Source organism: Lactuca virosa, chromosome 4 (assembly GCF_052849685.1).
Source record: "Lactuca virosa cultivar CGN04683 chromosome 4, Lactuca_virosa_CGN04683_v6, whole genome shotgun sequence".
Lineage (NCBI taxonomy): Eukaryota > Viridiplantae > Streptophyta > Magnoliopsida > Asterales > Asteraceae > Lactuca > Lactuca virosa.
In genome coordinates, this window is record NC_136429.1 from 430,253,490 (window position 1) to 430,273,695 (window position 20,206).

The window sequence follows — 20,206 nt, forward strand, 5'->3', positions numbered from 1 at the left end:
TGATCTGCAGGGGAAGTAGAAACGTTAGCATTTTCAACATTAATAAATCCTCCTGAAACAAAACCAGATGGCTTGCCATAAACCATGAATGGTTCGTTGGTAATCTCCTCTTTAGACAAAGGTTGATACTGATATGTATGATTAAAAGGAGGAGGTACATTATCGTATCCTAAACCCTTTGATTGATTATGTTTAAATTGCATGCAATGGTCTATCATGTTGGCAACTACTTCGCTTGATACATCAAACTTTTTAAAATAAAAATTTGCAGTTTCAAATTGCCTTTTTAATGTATCAAGCTCAGTAATTAACTCAGCATTCTGTCTCTTGATATAATCATAATCTTCACATTTTTCACTGTAGTCTTGCTGGATTCTCTTAAAGTCCTTTATCTTTGTTTATAATTCAGCCTTCAGGGGTTTCTGTCCTTTCCTGAGTTGATATCCTTCATATCTCAGGTCCTCAACTTCTCTTTTTAATAAATCAATTTGTTCCCGAAGAAATTTAATCGTATCTTCACTAGATAGTGTACATGAAACTTCACATGATTGAGAACATGAAACTTCATTGACCGGAAGGTTTGCGGAACTCATTGTTTTTCGACAATTCAAAGCGTCAAGTTCTTCAATTATATCAGCAAGACTAAGACGATTGAGATCTTTTGTCTTCTTGATGACTACCACATTCATATCCCACGATTTCGGAAGTGAATTCAATAGCTTTTTGTTTATCTCAGATTTAGTCAAGAAGATCCCAGCTATATTCATCTCAGTAGTGAGTGTGGTAAATCGCTGCAACTGAGCTTCCAGGGTTTCTCCAGGGATATAATCGAACATGTTGAAATTTTGTCTTAACATATCCTGACGACTCTCTTTCATGTCCTCAAAAATCATTAAAAGCACAACTAGAAGTCAAACTTAAATTTAAAAATGCCCTTTGACTAAAAAGACTCAAAAGTCAACCTCAAAAGTCAAATTTAAAAAGTCAAACTCAAAAGTCAAACTTGAAAAGTCAAACCGAAAAGCTAAATTTGAAAATTTAAAAGTTAAACAAGAAAGTCAAAGTTTAAAGTCAAAGGTCAAACTTTAAAAGTCAAAGTCAAAATTTTAAGGTCAAAAGTTTAAAAATAAAGTAAAAAATTAAAAACTATATTTTTGGGTTGAAAATGGAATTTTAAAATAAAGAAAATTGATTTTTGGGTTAAAAATGTAAAAAATGCGAAATTGGTGCGAATAAGGAGTCTATTTGAATTAAAATCGGAAGAGTTGAATCATCAAGCAGCCTAGCTGAGATGGTAAGGCGCATGCGATGCTGAAGCGAGGAACCCGGGTTCGATCCCTGGCACCTCCAAAAATCTGCCCCCCCCCTTTTCTTTTTAATTGTACGATGCGAGGACGAGGGGTTGTGAAGACGGCTACGAAGCGAGGACGAGGCCTAGGCTCCTGAACGAGGCGAGGTGCGAAGCGATGCGAGGTGCGAAGACCAAAGTGCGAAGGCGAGGACCTGGTGCGAGGATGCTGCTGACCGAGAAGGTGTGCGAACCGGAAACTGCTGCTGACCGAGCCGTCCTTCAAGCCGTTCATCGAGCCGAATTCCGAGCCGAGGCTGCAAACTCCAGCGACCGTAAACCGCCGACCGTAAACTCCGGCGACCGTAAACCGCCGACCGTGAACTCCGGCGACCGTAAACACGTTTACGGCCGTAAACTCCGGACCGTAAACACGTTTACGGCCGTAAACTCCGGCGACCGTAAACACGTTTACGGCCGTAAACTCCGGGAAACCCTAGCCGCCGCCGCCGACCGTAAACCCTTCAAAGACCGTAAACTCTTCGCAGATTACGTGAAAAACAGCGTTTTTCACCTCTTTTTGCTCCAAAACTCGATCAAAAACTCGTTTTTATCAAAAACGCGAAGAACAAACCCCTTTAATTTTCAGAGATCTATCCAAAAACGCAAGAATCTTTCCAAAATAAGATCAAATCGGCTCCAGATCTGACAAAGATGAGTGATACAATCCAAGCTCTGATACCAATTGTAAGTCCCTAATCTGCTTGTGTATCAATCAGATCCGTTTGATGGTGCGGAATCCCAATCAAACGGATGATGTCAGATCAAATAGAAGAGGAGGAGAAGAAGAATAATATGAATCTTGTATGTATTGATATGAATGAAGATCTGGATACAAGATTCACACACACTAACACACACTCTCTTTTCTCTCTCTCTCTATTCCGTACACTCTCTTCTGTTCATCAATCTATTCCTCACACCCCTCACCCCTATATATACTCGACTGGGCCGCAAACTGGGTTTACGGCCGTAAATGGGTTTACGGTCGTAAACACCCATTGGGCCGTAAACAGGGTTTACGGTCGTAAACCTGTTTACGACCGTAAACACTACTTGGCCGTAAACCTGACCGTAAACACATATATGACCGTAAACACTGAGCTGTTTACGGTCCTAGACATAAAAATACATTTTCCTAGAAAAGCAAAGTATAAACCATATTTTTGACCCAACAGTTCTCGGTTTAACATATTCTACAACTTTCATTTAGATTGTTAAGGCTAAAAAGCCTTTTATCGAAAATTCACTTTTTACGCGGTGGTTTCAGAAAATTGAATCGGTGTTTGAGATATGTGCTTGCCCCGAAGAGAGCAAGGTGAAATTTGCAGCTTGCACCTTTGCGGATAGGGCTCTTACATGGTGGAACGGCGATGTCAAAGCCCTGACTCTCCCCGTAGCAAATGCAATGAGTTGGGAGGACCTCAAGATTTTGATGCTCGCCGAATATTTCCCCCAGGGTGAAGTCCAGAAGTTAGAGCAGGAACTGTGGAATCTTACTGTCAAGGACTCCGACATCGAGGCCTACATTGTCAGGTTCAGTGATATGGTGTTCTTGTGTCTAGGAATGATCACCTCAGAAAGTAAGAAGATCAAACGTTTCATTTGGGGGCTAAATCCCCATATTCAGGGGAATGTGATTGTTGCAAACCCCTCAACGTTCGACAGCGCCAAGCGTCTCTCGCAAAAGCTATACGACCATAGAGCACCAAAGGGCACGACGACTTCCACCACTAAATCAAAGAAAGGGAATGATAACATGAAAAATTTGGGAAACAAGAGGAAAGGGCATCAAACCCAGGAACCCTCCAAAAAGCAACAAATAGTGGCGGTCCATGCCGCTACTACTCCTGCTACACCAGCTTCCCCAAAGCAATATGCTGGTACCCTGCCAAAGTGCGATAAATGCCCCTCCCACCACCGCGAAGCCTACAGGGAGATGCAATGCACAACCTGCAACAGGAAAGGGCACGCTGCCGAAAACTGCAAGGCACCGGCAGGGCAGAACAACCAACCCAACAACGCTAGAGCAAGTCAAGTGTGTTATAGGTGCGGAGAGACTGGTCACTTCAAAAGAAATTGTCCCAAGGCCAATAATCGAAATGCAGGGGGAACAAGCAGAGTCCTAGAGATAGGACATGAGGAGATGGTAAAGGATCTGGCGGTCGTAACTGGTACGTTCCTCCTCAGCAACATCTATGCATGCATTTAATTTGATAGCGTGGCAGAAAGACGTTTCGTGAGTCATAAATTTACGCACTTACTCAATCAAAATCCCCAAAAATTAAACGAAACTTTCACGGTGGAAATTGATAATGGGAAAACATAAACAACCAACGACATATTCATAGGGTGCATGTTAACATTAAATAATCACTCATTTCAAATCAACTTAATGTCGGTTACTATTAGAAGCTTTGATGTGATCATAAGTATGGATTGGTTAAGCCCCCACCGTGCCGATATTATGTGTAACGAGAAGGCCGTTCGCCTTCACCTACTGTCACATCCCCCAAACCTGAACGGTGGAAACGTTCGGGGGCGGAGGACGTCGTGTGCAGTATCATAACAATTGAATAGTAAAGAAAGCCAACACAATCATCATATACGTAATTGAAAAGGTTACATCATTGTATGCGTTACATGTTTCAAAATGTCAATTACAATATGAAGTCAAAAGTTTTGTTTAACGCTCTAGCGTCAAATCTTCAAAAGTTGTTGATAACTTGTTTTACTGGTTTCGTAAGAATACAAGTTATTTGAGAAAAAGTGTAAACATTTAAGTTGGTGAGTTCATAAGCATTTGTATGAATAAATGTATGACATTCATTTAGATGAAATCACGTTTGTTTCCAGAAAATCCGATATTTTCTATAAAATAAGTTGTAATTCGATTTTTTATAAAATGAGAGTGTTTATCCCGGAAAATCCTACATTTTCCATAAAGTTGAATTGTAAACTGTTTCTTTGCAAAGTAATTGTATTTATCCATAAAACTGAACTGTAGTCTTATACATTCCAAGACCGAAAAGTGCAAGTATATATACCATACTTAGTTTAGTAGTATGTAGTTTTATTCGTAAATGAAACTGTTTAAAGAGATATGTATTTACGTAAAATAAGCATATTATTGATTTCACGTAAAAATAACGTATTTCCGTTTAGCATGTGAGTTTTCATAACCGTGCTAAAAATAAATTTCCTACCTCAACGTTCTTCAGGCGTCAAAAAGATATAACGTTTGTCACCCATAACCTGCCGGTCGTGTTGTAGCTAACAGCCAGGGTGCGGGATCATCAGTCCCGTATAGATCTATACACAAGTATCACCCTCTCTGGGAGGAGACTCTGGTTACAAAACAGGACTTCCATGGATACCTTTGGTTGGTACGATGAAGACGAATGACTCACAAATTTCCAACGAGATACGTGCTTTGTTAACGAAAATATTCATGCATGAAATTATTACCCATTTCAACATATTTAATATGTATATAAAAATAACTATATTTTTATATATTCGTTTCTTTGCCCTGAAGGGTAAAATAATGTAAATATTTATCAAACTATACCTATTATAGTTTAAAAGGTATTGTTTCGTTGAAAATGATAACCATTTCGTTTTAACGTGTTTTGCATATAACCTTTTGTAATTTGGTAATAACGTTATGTCGCATGTTTGATATTCTTGCGTAAAAGATACTTAAACGTAATAAAATATAAACCATAATTTGTATATTAACACAAGTCTCTTGTGTTTTACTTATATTCTCCCCCTTAAAACATAGAAAAAGTTATGAAAATGTAGGGGTATGAACTCACCTTATGTGTGGTTGCGGTTTGATAACGAGATAGAAACGGTGACTTTGAGCTAGAATACGGGAAGGATACTGTAATCCTAATGGTTTTAAAACACATATAAATGAATGAATATATATAGGACTAGAAATGAAGATCGTTGTATAAACACTGGAGTGTTTAGAACTTACAATGATAATACTTGAGGAGTATACTTTGAAAGCTAAAGTCTCTGGAGGAAATTGCTCTTGGAAAGATTTGGAGTTTGAGAGGAAAATGATGGAATGAAAGCTTACTGGATGTATAGAATGAAGAATGATTTCTTATTAAGTATCTTATATATGAAGTAAACTTAATGAGGAGGTGATATGATATGTTCGTTGGTTACTACACCAAATCACATTGGGAAGTTGAAATAAGGATAAGATATGAAGATATTAGGGGTTTTTGGCCGTAACTTCACATGGAAGGAAGTGAATTTGGTCCTAATGTCAAAGAAAAAAGGAAATTCGGTCCTAAGGTCAAAGAGAGAAAGGAATTCGGTCCTAGGGTCAAAGAGAGAAAGGAATTCGGTTCTAGCTTTATTCCAAGGAGTAAATTACGTTTTGAGTTTGGGAGAAGATTCCCCAAACCGAATTCTATATATACATATGATATTTTATGTTTTTAAGTTAAGTATTATACCATAGCATGCTCATACACATACTACGTGAATTAGTGTTGACTTCTTTGAGTCCTTAATGTCTTGTTAACTTGTATTAGCTTACAATAACTTAAACTAACATGTGTTATTACCACACATACTTAAATAATACACATAAGTATGGCTCATGAAAGTCATATTTCTATTGCCTCCAAGTACATTATAAATCAATTGGTACATGGTTGGAGTTTTATAATTGAATTGTTCTAGGAAAATTCTAGTTGTGACATCATCCCCCCGTTAGAGGGAATTTCGTCCCGAAATTTGAACTTTAAGTGGAACTTCTAGTATTGGGGAAAAGATGTGGATACTTCTGTTTCATCTGATCTTCTTGTTCCCATGTGAACTCAGGTCCTCGTTTGGCATTCCAGCGGACCTTTACTATTGGTATGCGACTTTGTTTTGTTTTCTTGACTTCTCTATCCAAGGTTCCACAGGCTCTTCCACGAAGTGTAAAATCTCATTAATCCCGATTTCATGGAGTGGAATAACCAGAGTTTCGTCTGATAAACATTTCTTGAGATTGGAGATGTGGAAGGTATGATGTATATTACTAAGTTCTTGTGGTAGTTGGAGTTTATAAGCTACAGGACCAATCCTTGCGAGGATCTCAAATGGTCCAAACCTTGGATTTAGTTTTCCACGCTTTCCAAAGCGTATCATGCCCTTCTAGGGTGAGATCGTCAACAGTACACGGTCACCAACCTGAAATTCCAAGGGTTTTTGTCCCTTGTCTGCGTAGCTCTTTTGTCTGTCTCGAGAGGCTTTTAGACGTTCACGGATTTTAACAATCTTCTCGGTTGTTTCCCTGATGATCTCCAGACCAATGAGAGTGCTATCAGGAACTTGTCCTTTAGCTAATTGTGTATCACCCACTTCCGCCCAGCATAGAGGTGATATGCACTTGCGGCCATAGAGGGCTTCAAATGGAGCAGCCTTGATATTGGTGTGATAATTGTTGTTATATGAGAACTCGAAAAGTGGTAAATAGGTATCCCATGCTTTACCAAATTCGATCACACAAGCTCTCAGATTATCTATGGTGATAAACCTGGTGTAAACCTCTGTCTCATCTCGTGTATCAAGGCACAAAAGTGCTTACACAAAAAGAACCATGCCTTCCTAGCCCATGTGGTAGATAAACAGAAAGACGAAAGGGACATCAAGGACATCTCGGAAGTGCGTGATTTTCCCGACGTGTTTCCTGAAGACCTTCCGGGAATACCTCCCGATCGACAAGTCGAATTTCGGATCGACTTGATACCCGGAGCTACGCCAATTGCTAAGTCGTCGTATAGATTAGCTCCTGTAGAGATGCAAGAGATTTCCAGTTAATTAAGTGAACTACTGGACAAAGGGTTCATAAGACCAAGCTTCTCTCCTTGCGGAGCTCCAGTGTTGTTTGTCAAAAAGAAGGATGGTCAGTTTCGTATGTGTATCGATTACCGTGAGCTCAACAAGCTCACCGTCAAAAATCGATACCCTCTTCCCAAGATTGATAATCTGTTTGATCAGCTGCAAGGAGCAAGTTACTTTTCCAAGATAGATCTAAGGTCCGGATATCACCAGCTACGGGTCCGAGAAGAAGACATTCCCAAAACTGCCTTCCGAACTCGTTACGAATATCACCAGCATTATGAATTTGGTGTGACAAATGCACCTGTGGCATTTATGGACCTGATGAACCGAGTCTATCGACCTTTCCTTGAAAACTTCGTGATAGTCTTTATCGACGACATACTGGTTTATTCTCGGAGCAAGGAAGAGCATAGCCAATATCTGCGGCAGGCTCTGGAAACTCTCGGAGCGGAGAAACTGTACGCGAAGTTCTCCAAGTGCGAGTTTTGGATTTGCAGAGTGGATTTTCTGGGACACGTAGTCAGTGAAGAAGGGATACATGTGGACCCTTTAAAGATCAAAGCAATTGAAGGTTGAGCAACCCCAAGAACCCCAACGGAGATCAGGCAATTCTTAGGCCTAGCAGGTTACTACCGGAGGTTCATACAGAATTTCTCCAAGATTGCCAAGCCACTCACCGCTTTAACTCAAAAGGGTATACCCTTTTCCTGGGAGAAGAAACAAGAGGCTGCTTTCCAAACTTTGAAACAAACTTTATGCAACGCCCCTTTCTTGTCTCTCCCAGAGGGAACGGAGGACTTCGTGGTATATTGTGACGCTTCCATTCAGGGGTTAGGTTGTGTACTTATGCAGCACGGAAAGGTTATAGCCTATGCGTCAAGGCCACTAAAGACCCATGAGGTGAATTATACCACACACGACTTGGAGTTGGGAGCAGTCGTCTTTGTGCTAATGATTTGGTGGCACTATCTCTATGGTACAAAGTGCACCATCTTCACGGATCACAAAAGCCTCCAACATATCTTGAACTAGAAAGAACTAAACATGAGGCAGCGGCGATGGGTTGAGCTGCTAAATGATTATGAATGTGAGATCCGTTACCATCCGGGCAAAGCCAACGTGGTGGCTGACGCCCTAAGCAGGAATGGAATAATCGGGTCGTCGGGTAAGAACACTAACAATGACCATCCATTCCCACTTGTCTTCGCAAATCATGGAAGCTCAGCTTGAAGCCTTGAAGTCGGAAAACATCGCAATCGAAGCCTTGCGTGGGATGGACAAGAATCTTATGATCAAAGAGGATGGAGCCTATTACCTCATGGACCGGATCTGGACCCAAAATTTGGTGGGTTCAGAGACGTGGTCATGAATGAAGCACATAAGACAAAGTACTCCGTCCGTCCGAGTTCTGACAAAATGTATTTGGATCTCAAACAACATTATTGCTGGCCGAATATGAAAGCAGAAATTGCTACCTATGTGGGCAAGTGCTTGACTTGCGCCAAGGTGAAGGTAGAGTATCAAAAGCCCTCGGGACTCCTACAACAACCAGAGACACCCGAGTGGAAATGGGAGCGAATAATAATGGATTTTATAACCAAATTGCCCAAGAAGACAGACAGATTGGATGCCATCTGGGTGATTGTCGATCGGTTGACCAAATTCGCCCATTTCCTGCCAATAAAGGAGACGTATAAAATGGAAAAGATGACCCGACTCTACATAAAGGAGGTTGTGAGACTGCATGGCGTGCCAAAATCTATTATCTCTGATAGGGATAACATATTTACATCATGATTTTCGCAGTCACTCCAGAGATTGTTGGGAACTCAGCTCGATATGAGCACTGCCTACCATCCCTAAACAGATGGCCAGAATGAGAGGACCATCCAAACATTGGAAGATATGCTCCAAGCCTGTGTGATAGATTTTGGCAAAGCATGGGATACCCATTTGTCCCTAATCGAATTCTCGTACAACAATAGTTATCACACAAGCATCAAGGTCGCCCCCTTCGAGGCCTTATACGGGCGAAAATGCAGATCACCCCTCTGTTGAGATGAGGTGGGGGTTACACAACTGGCAAAAGGGTAGGTACCAAACAGAACTCTTACTGGGCCTAAGATTATCAGGGAAACAACTGAGAAGATCGTTCAGATCAGGGAGCGACTCCAGGCATCACGAGACCGACAGAAGAGCTACGCTGACAAACGATGGAAGCCCCTAGAATTCCAAGTTGTTGATCGCGTACTACTAAAAGTCTCTCCATGGAAAGGGATGATATGCTTTGGAAGGCGAGGAACGCTGAATCCAAGATACATCAGACCATTCGAAATCCTTGCCAGGATTGGTCCGGTGCCTAACAAGTTGTAGTTACCACCAGAACTCAACAATGTACACCCTGTGTTTCATGTGTCAAACCTGAAGAAATGCTTACCTGACGAGACTCTCGTTGTCCCACTTGATGAAATTGAGGTGAATGAAAATATCCATTTCGTTGAGGAACCAGTTGAAATTATGGATAGAGAAATGAAACGAACAAAGCAAAGTCGCATCCCCATTGTGAAGGTCCGATGGAGTGCCAAGCGAGGACCAGAGTTCACCTGGGAACGCGAAGACCAAATGATGCAGAAGTACCCCCATCTTTTCCCTAGTTTTTAAAGGCTACTTTAGAACAAATTTTGGGAGGAAATTCCCTCTAACGGGGGGGATGATGTCACAACTTGCAAATTTAGGGTTAAGATGGTGTTTCTTGTACACAAATTTCATCTATGTAACTTTATAGAATCAAATTAGTGAAATTCCAACTACAATGTTATTGGATTACATACGAGCATACGTTGTGAACCAAGTTGAAATAGCCTCTTGCAAGTCCAAAAACTTGATCCAATAGTTAAGCCCAATCAATTTTGGGCCTTGGTCCAAGAATTATCAGCCCAACACCCTATTGGGCCGAAAACTCTTCCTTGGACCTTATTGGGCCGAAAACCCTCTAATTGGGCCCCATTTAACCCAAAAAGCCCATGCATACCCCAAAACGAACACCCTTCTACCCTTTGGGCTTTAATGGATCAAAAACCCCTTAATGGGCCAAGCAAAAATCGAAAGCCCATTTAAGGAGCCTTGAAGGCCTAAAACCCTATAGGGTTTCGGTTAGGGCTTGAGTAAAAAAAAAGAAGAAAAGAAAACCAAAATGCCATGCCACCTCATTATAATCCCTCAAATAAAAAAGCCTTTAACCATCATACTTCCAAGCATGTATCACATCAAGCATCCACAAAAGTCAACCCATTCCTCCCCCCCCCCCCCATCTCCCTTATGTTCGGCCGCAAACACCACAACCACACACACATCAAACATTTTTCCAACTCACTCTCAAGTTCTCTCATCTTTTCTCTCAAATTTTCGAGTTCGATCTTCAAGGAAGGAGTTTCACTTCAAGAGAATCTTAGTCATTTAGTAAGAACTTCGTGTAACCCTTGTAATTCCAAACATCTTTATGCTACAAACCTTTTGTTTACACACTTTTGTTGTGTGTTAAGTTCTTCGAAAGACTTGAAAATTATGAAATCTCTCCAAGCTCAACACTAGGCTCAACAACTTCTCCTTCTTCTTCCTACCACACGAAATCAAGGTGATCTTCATGACCCTATCTTTTCATGTTTATCATACTTTTTGGGGGGAATACAAGTCAAATCTCGTTACTCTTTGGAATATTTGCATGCTTCATGGTTATGGTTTGAAAATGACATAAGTTCTTGAACAAAAAGGTGCTTAACATGTGATAAAGTCATAAAGTAAATATTGATGACTTATTTGTGTTATAAAAGTTTTGTGTCCATAATTTTTCACTCAAAATGCCGAAAATATGGGTGTTATGCGCAAACATGTTTAACACTTGGACACATGCATCTTAACTCTTATATTTTACATAAGTAGTTGAAGATAATAGATCTCAAAGTTATTATATGTGATTTGTAAAAATCGTGACTTACTAGAGTCACAACCAAAAATAGAATAATTTATGTATAAAAACTTTCAAACCCATTTTGGTATGCTAAGCAAGCTATAAAGCTTCATATTTTACTAAAAATAGGTCTTTTATTTGTAAAATAATCGTAGCTATGTGTCACTATTTTGATGACTTAAAACTTAAGATATTGAGCTATTTTCACATCATATGTACAATTATACAAGTTCACTAACGATTATTTATAAAAAGTATTATAAATAATTATTCCAAACTAGTATACGAAACAGAATTTATGACAGAAAAATTTCCGTGTCATAATCTGCATATCATAAAGTTTGTAAAGCATGACTAGTAAGTTGTACGTCATAAAAGCTGAAAAACTTGTGTCATAAAACTTCAGTCATAAATTTACACAAGTAATATCATTTTTATTATTCAATAATGGGAGTTAGATTTCGCGTAAATCCATTAAGGCTCTAGTGAGACACCTTCTTCGTCGTACCTACCTAGCGTACACCATAAGTCCTGCTTTATAACGAGAGTCTCCTGGAGGGAGAGCGATACCGTTGTGTATAGATCTATACGAGACTGACAACCCCACACCTCAGCGGTTCGCTACAGTTAGACCGGCAAGTCTAGGGTGACAAAATTCTACCAATTATGACGCCTGAAGAACGTCGTTCAGGCATAGCAGTCATATCAAGCATGGTTATAAGAACTCACTTAGGGGTTAATAATACTGTTTTGATTTACGGGAAGATTACACTTCAACGGTTTTATTAAAAATATAAAATTGCATGTCATTTTTCAGTACACAGTCACTTACACTTCTGGTCTTAGGGTTAAGACTACCGTTTACTTATAAGAAAATATTGGATTTTATGGGAACATACTCTTTACAATTACAAACAAAAGAAAACAAAGGACATGCATGCATATATTCACAGTTTTGGAACGAGACTTACAAACCATTTTCATAGAAAATATCATATTTTCTGGAGTTATACAAGCTATTACAAACAAGGATGTTACAAACACTTTTCATACAAATATGCTTATGAACTCACCAACATTCAATGTTGACGATTTTCAAAATGACTTGTATTCTCAGGGAACCAGTAAGCAGGTACCTAAGAACCTGATTACGGCATTTTGGACTTTTGTGTAATTGATGAACAAATACAATTTGTAAACAATGTATGTTGGTATCTCTTAATGTATGTTGTTGGTTGCTATGTTCATTCATATTCAATTGTAATGATACTATACAATGACGTCATTCGTCCCCGAACGTTTCCGTCGTCCTGGTTCGGGGGTGTGACACCTTGGTAATTATGTTAAGAATTATATCACACATTATGTTCTCACATTCCTAAATGTTGTTATGTACAATATGATGATTGTGCATGGTGGATCGACTAACATGTAAGAACTAATGTTTGCAAGGACCAACGTTGGTTCGATAAATTGACATCGGTAGCTGATGATTCCCTTTTACATATGGGAAATTAGTCGAGTGCACCAATCTGTGGAATTGGAGTTGTTAATTTATAATATACTTCTGGACAGTTTGTTAAACTATAAGATGCAATTTTAGTACCTAATATGTGTAAGAATCTTGTAAGTGGTACTTCTATGAATTGTCTAGAATATAAACAAGTTTTAGAATCATATAGATATATTCTATCTCGATGTGGTGTATTTATTGGATTTTGATATATATGTAATTGTATGTTTCGTTTGAATGTAGTTGTTAGAACAAAGTTCTATTAGGATCGTTAGATTCTATGCAAGCAAACAGTTAAGAATGTAATCAAGAACCCAAGAATGGCTTTGAATATGTCGTATGATTAATACTTCAACACCTCAGAAGAGCTCGATTAAGAACTTCGACTGTAGAGGCGTTTAGGGTTACAGAACAATGAACGTAATAATCAACCTCGTCTAATGCATACATGCATGCATATTTATAGTATAACCCTATCAGATAAACACGGATGGACAGGCCCAATCCGGATATAAAACAAAAAGCCCAAGACGCAACACAATTAGACTCAACAATCTCCCCCTTTGCGTCAATGGGACCGAAAGCTCACTTCGGTTGAGCTGCAGAAGTCTTCTTTATTGTTTTGAACACCTTCGGAATGATAGCCAGCAAATGATGACGGAACGTTATGTACCACCGAAGCATGTCAGTAAAATTCTTCTTGTCAGCCTCTGAGTTCTGCTTGCACCGATGTATAATGTTGATGATGTGCTCCAAGCAGTCAGTTGAAAATAAATGTTTATCAACAAGAGCGAACAAAAATTTGTGAGCTTCGCCTTTTGTAAACATCACAGTGAGATGTTTTGAATCTATTTGGCCCATCTTCATCTTATTCACATCTCCTGGTTTTGATGTTGGCTTGATGGTCGGTTTCTTGTTCATTACTTTCGCTATCTGTTGATCCATAGTTGCAACCTCATGGATGTAAGAAGCCAACATCCTCTTCAAGTGCTCCAAAATAGGTTCATATTCCCTCGGATTTGTAAGCAGAATATTGAATAACAAAATCCAATCATGAGGGTTTAGATTCGGAAGATCTGCTAGAGATATAATCGACACCGAGTTTGCAGAACCTCGTGTGATTTTGAAATTGACATTTACAAATCTCCCAGCAGACGTAGGTTTCAGTACCTTGACAGTGATTATTTTCTGTGCGCTCCATGTCATGTACTGAGGTTGTCCATACTTCAGATAGAAATCAATAAGCTCTCGGTCAACCTTTGGATGAGGAAAAGGAACCTCAGCAGTCGAATCAAAGCAGTGGAACGTGAATGCTTTTCGTGTGATTGGCATATCGAACTGCGAGTCCTTAGAATTATCACATTCAAACGAAGCAACAGGTTCCAACCAATAAATACTTGGAAACTCTATAGCTTGATTGATAAGTGCCTCTTTAGTCCATAAGGGAAACAAGGCCTTCTTGCAGATCAAGGCTTCTTCTTCTTCCTTGTTTCTCCTTTCCCTCTCCTCTGCTTCCCTTGCAACCTTCAAGGTCTCATCAAGCTCTTTATCTCTCTTCTTTCGCTTGAGATCCTCAGCAATAGTTTCATCAGATTCATCATTGCTATCATCATCAATCTCCTTTTGTTTTTCTTGTGGACCAGAACCTGAAGCTACATTATCCTTCAGTTCGGTTGTAACTTTGACCTTCGGTTGAGCAGTTTCGGTTTCAGTCTTAACCTTCGGATGATGAACACCCTCTCCCCCTTGTTTTGGAGCAATAAATCTCTCCGAAACACCCTTCATCTCGTGTAACAATGCAAGGGCGGGAAGAAGTTTTGTTGTAAGATGATTCCGAATGGTCAAAGTGAGGATAGGATCATGAGCACCAAGAATGTTAGTGAGCATATCCTTCACATCCCCTGCACAGCTACGGAAAATAGCTCTTTCGGTCTTCAATAAAGAAATTTCTTTTTCTGCTTGGGCGAGCTGCACTTTCTGTACGTCAACAACGGATGTTTGTCGAGCCAGTTCTTCTTTTAAAGCACTTTCTTTGGCCAGATCAGCGTGAAGAGATTCAAGTCTAGAATTCACTGAACTGATAAGTGAAGAGTTCTCGGCTTGGATGGAAGAACGCACATCCTCAAACTTTGTTTGTTCTTCTTGAAGAGACTTGGACAAAGAATCAACAGAAGCATTTACCTTTGCTGCATTTGTATCAGCATGCCCTTTAAGTGACTCAAGAAAAATTTGAGTACTATGTACAATTTCAGTAACATCAGAGGTGGCCTTTTGGCAAGAGGAGGTAGACGCATTAACAGCATAGGTGGATTTGTCAATTGAATCGGTGTATTGTTCTAGAGCTGTATCCAAAAATGTTTTAAGCATAACACCACTATAGGACTTGCTGTCTTCAATCAACTTATCAAGCTTCTCATGAATGCTCTGTAGGTGTTGTCTTGTGACTGGAGCATCATCATCCTCATCAGTAGGAAGTCTATAGGGACTGAAGTATGTAGAATCATACTCATCATTAGCACCACCGAGAGTGGCACCGGAGTCGGTTGAAGGTGAGGGTGAAAGAGGTGTAGAAGTAACTGGGGGTTCTGTTTTAGTAGTCGCCCCCGTATCAGATACGGTGACTACTACTGTCGGTTCAGGAATAGTGGTGGTAGTGGATTGGGAAAAAATAGGAGTTGGGATTGGAGTTGTAGAAATAGGAATAGACGAAACTGGTGGTAAAGTAGTTGTTTGAGATGTGGTAGATGGGGGAATAGGAGGAACCGAAAGTGGAACTGTCTGTTTCGGTGATGGAGGTGGGGTTGGGAGTTTGTTATGAGGAGATTCGGTTGGAGTAGGAGATCTGGGAGGAGTGTTACCTCTCGGTGAGTCATGATGACCTTCCTCTTCTTCACCTTCATCGTCATTGTCTGAGCCAGGAGGAGTAGGACTCTTGGACCTTTTTGCCATCTTTTTAATCTTCTTCGGTTTAGAAGAATCTCCTTTATCAGACTTTCGCTTCTTGGTCTTGATAGGCTAAGACTTATCCTCCTCTGTTGTCTCCTTCTTAGTAGTAGTCCTTTTCCCTCGGTTACTAGGCTTGTCCAGAGCATCTAGGGCAGCCTGCTGTTCAGCAGAAAGGACTCTCGGTTCCTAGGGAGGAATCTTTCGATATTCAGTGAAGAGCTTGCTCGCGGTTGTAACACACCTGTACATTGTCTCTCGGATAGAGCCAATGTGAGGGAACTTCTTTGGATCAGAAATTATAATCTTCTTGGTGTGAAAGGTAGCAATAGACGCAACCATGGCATCCTTCATTATCGGAATTTCCAACTGATTAATCGCCCGTTGTGTAATAAGGGTCCAGAATCGTGCACATGAAATTTCAGAATGCCTCGTGGACGTGTTGAGGCTTTGAACCACTTGAGACCAGATAATACTCCCGTAATCAAGATTGAGACCATTGTAAAGACCGTAGAGAAGGGTTAGAAAACCCTTGCTGGTGCCATCAGATCCAGCACTTCGCTCTGCCAAACTCTTGATGAGAAGAGTAAGCATTCCATTCCATGGAGACGGTAGGCACGACTTCGTAACCTTTGCTATTGTGGTAAGCACGTCAGTGTAACCCATCTCATATAGCATTGAGAAAAGTTGATTTGTGGTGATGAAGTCAGGGGAAATTACAGATGAATCCACAGCCAGGTGCAAAAAGGAACATAATCTCCCTTTTGACATAGAAGCTTTATGAAAGTGGATTTGGAAGTACATGCGTTCCTTGTTCTTGTCATAAGAAGCAGTAGAGTAAACCTGCGATAAAAGGGACATCGGAACAGCTTCCACCTGGGTTAGGGCTATAACCAATGGTGAATATTTCAAACATTCAACCACGTGTAGCATATAAGCGTCGTATAGAAACGGATTGAGTTCAATAATCAAATTCTGATTAGGCTTGATCGAAAGCAATGTAGACGAATCAGTCTGATCGTGAATTGATGAAGAAGTCGTCATTGTTGATCGTAGGAAGAAGATGAATAGTTTGAACTTCCTTTGTAAGTGAGAGAATTTGGTGCTGGTAAAAGACAAACAAACATAGAAACCATTTATATACCGTTGCCAGGAGAGAGAAAAATCATCATGATAATGACGCGGTCACTAAAACGTCGCCTGAAAAAGCGCAATGTGACAGGTTGGTTACTCCCAGGTATACGTCAGCACGCGTGGGTAGCTTGACCGTTCAAATTGACGCGCCCAAATCCTTATCCTCAATCATCGTTTGAAATTCAGTTTCGCTCCAAGATGTAGAATTGCCCCTGTTTCGCGAAAAAATAAACACAAATCGAACCAACAGCAACCAGAATGTTGGAAAATTAAAATTTTCATGCAATAGAGTGACAAAAGATAAAGAAATAAAGCAAATGTGTATTGGATGTGAGTGATGTCTATTAAAAGACATAAAGCAGGGGATTCCGGGCAAGAATCGCTTCCTTCAAAGTCAAGAGAGACTTGAAGTGCTTGTGTAGGTTCCCGTGAAATAACGATCAAATGTTTGTAGAGAAACATTGAAAGGCTTCTTTTTAAGTCATAGGCTTAAGGTGGCTTATCTTCAACCGAACGTCGACTCTTAACATAAGACCGAACATTGGAAGAAGTACTTGTGAGACCGATGTGGTCTGTTGAACAAGTAGGTAGGATATATTTTATAGTGACTAAAGAAGATATAGAAATCTCATAAACAAAAAAAAATTGGATCTTTATGGGAAGAAAAAGCCTTGGTGTTAGACAAATTCATAAAAGATCACTCAAAAATAAAAATGAGATTTCATTAGGTAACCAGTAAGATCTTGAATATTAAAATTCACCGTCAATTCGTTGTTGGTGTTGGATTGTGGGTTTCACTCAGTACGTGGTATTGGTATCTAAGATCATGAACACAGATTTTGTGCAACCATAAACCTCAGTGGTAAAGACTGAGAGTCTCAAGGGTTACAGTTGGTGAACCGAAAGTAGATGGAGAATGTAAGGAGGGTGGTTAAGGAACCGAAAGTACCTTCTGCTATAAAGACGTGACTGAGCAGAAAAACTCTTAACTCATATGAGAAGAGTAAGGTAGCTCTAGACTAAGTGGATCTGAACAGCCTGATTGGGAAGAAACGATAGGTAGAGATCGAATCATTAAGGCCTTGCCCTAAGTCGTAGAGGCTTTGGTCAACATGCAGCAGCATGCTTCTAGGGACCCTTAACTAGTTCTTATTTAAATGATTATACCTTCCTTAGCTCCAAACTCTGTTATACTGGTATACTTGGGACCTATGTAAAAGAACAAGCAAACAAACACACCACAAAACCAAAACAAACAAACAAAAACAAGAAAAATAATTTTAAGGATTGAGTTTTTCTGAAAAATAATAAAAACAGAAAAAGAAAATATTTTTGGATTTTTGAAGTTTTCTGAAAAATAATAAAAACAGAAAAAGAAAATAAATTTGGATTTTTGAAGATTTTCTGAAAAATAATAAAAACAGAAAAATAAAATAAAGATGCATAAAACACACTTTGAAGAAAATTTACAACCGAAACCTTATCTTAAAGGAATGAAGCGAAATAAACCGAGCGGTCAGTTCATTTCGGTTCCTTAAAATTCCAGAGCCGAAATAGACCGAGCGGTCGGTTCATTTCGGTTCTTGAAAATTATGAAGCCGAAATAGACCGAGCGGTCGGTTCATTTCGGTTCCTCAAAATTCCATAGCCGAAATAGACCGAGCGGTCGGTTCATTTTGGTTCCCGAAAATTTTGGAGCCGAAATAGACCGAGCGTTCGCTCCATTTCGCTTGTCTAATTTTTAGGTGTTGAATTAAGGATTCGGTACCGACTCTGCTTCCATCATTCCCAAGCCCTGCAGAATTTTATTGAAACTCGATTCAGGTAAGGCTTTAGTGAATATGTCAGCCAATTGATCAGAGGATCGAACAAAATGCACTTCCACGTTCCCGACTTCTACGTGATCCTTGATGAAGTGATATCTAAGTGCGATGTGCTTAGTTTTTGAGTGTTGTACTGGATTGTGACATATCCTTATTGCACTTTCTGACTCACAATAGAGAGGAATCTTCTTCATACTTAGCCCGTAATCTCTTAGTTGACTTTGAATCCAAATGACTTGAGAAGTACAAGATGCTGCAGCAATATACTCAGCTTCGGCTGTTGAAAGTGACACGCAGGTTTGCTTCTCGGACTGCCAGCTAACCAGTTTCCCGTCAAGAAATTGGCATCCACCGGTAGTGCTCTTTCGGTCCAGACCACATCCTCCAAGATTAGCATCAGAAAAGGCTTGAATGAAGAAACCAGATCTAGCAGGATACCAGAGACCGAGAGATGAGGTTCGCTTCAGGTAACGGAAAATTTTTTCACTGCCACCATGTGAGGTTCTCTTGGATTAGGCCTAAGAGATTACACATTCCTTCTGTATTCAGAATTCTTTAGGGTTTCCGCTTTTATCGTATAAATAGAAGTCGTCTTCTTCGTATCGACGACAACTCTGTTTCAGATAAAACCCTAATATCAAGTTTACAGGTTTGATTCTAGCAGCTCACCATGTCTCACGAAGATTCGCAAACAAATCCCATCAACATCTCAAACAGCATTGGATCAACAACCAGGATACCCATTCTCTACACTCAAGACTATGAAGTATGGGCGCATCACTTTGAAGACTACGTGGTTAGATCTGAAGATAATGGCTATCTCATCTGGGAAGCTATCACACTTGGGCCGTTTGTTCATCCAGGAACGAACACGACAGTTAAGTCCCAAAAGGAATATAACAAGCTGGTGGCGGATGTAGAGAAGATGCCACAGGATGAGAAAGACAAGTTGCTGTGTAACGTGAAGGCCATGAGAATGATCAGATTCGCCTTGCAATCTGACACTTTTCGATTGGTTGAATCATGCACGACGGCCAAAGAAATCTTGGATAGGTTGAAAGAACTTTATTCAACTGATGAAGATCTGGAACACTCCATTCAAACCTTGCTGCTGTCAGAATTTGGATTTTTCGAACAGAAACCAGAAGAAAAACTCATACAAACCTTCGATCGGTTCAATCATCTCCTAAGTAAGATGATCAAGCATGGAATAGAAAGAAAGTTGATCGAGCAGAAGGTGACCTTCATGAACGGTCTGAGACCAGAATGGATGGTTGTGGTTTCAACCGTAAAAGCGCATGAACAGTTTAAATCTTACTCACTGGCAAAACTTGTGGGAATACTTAAGTCCCATGAAAGTGTAGTAACCAAAGAAGCGAAAGTAGTTTCGGGTGTGGGATCGCTGGCCCTTGTCTCAAAAGCAAAAAGCATTGCAGAAGAAGAAGAAGAGTCTGATATGTCTGAGTGTGACCTTACAAGCGAGGAGTATGCTATGATGGTCACCAACCCAAAGAAGTTTGCAAGAAGAAAATTTCCTATCAACAAGAACCGAAACTGGCAGGGAAGTTACAGTTCTGAGAAGGTGAAGGACGAAGTGAAAGTCTCTTCTCAAAAGGATG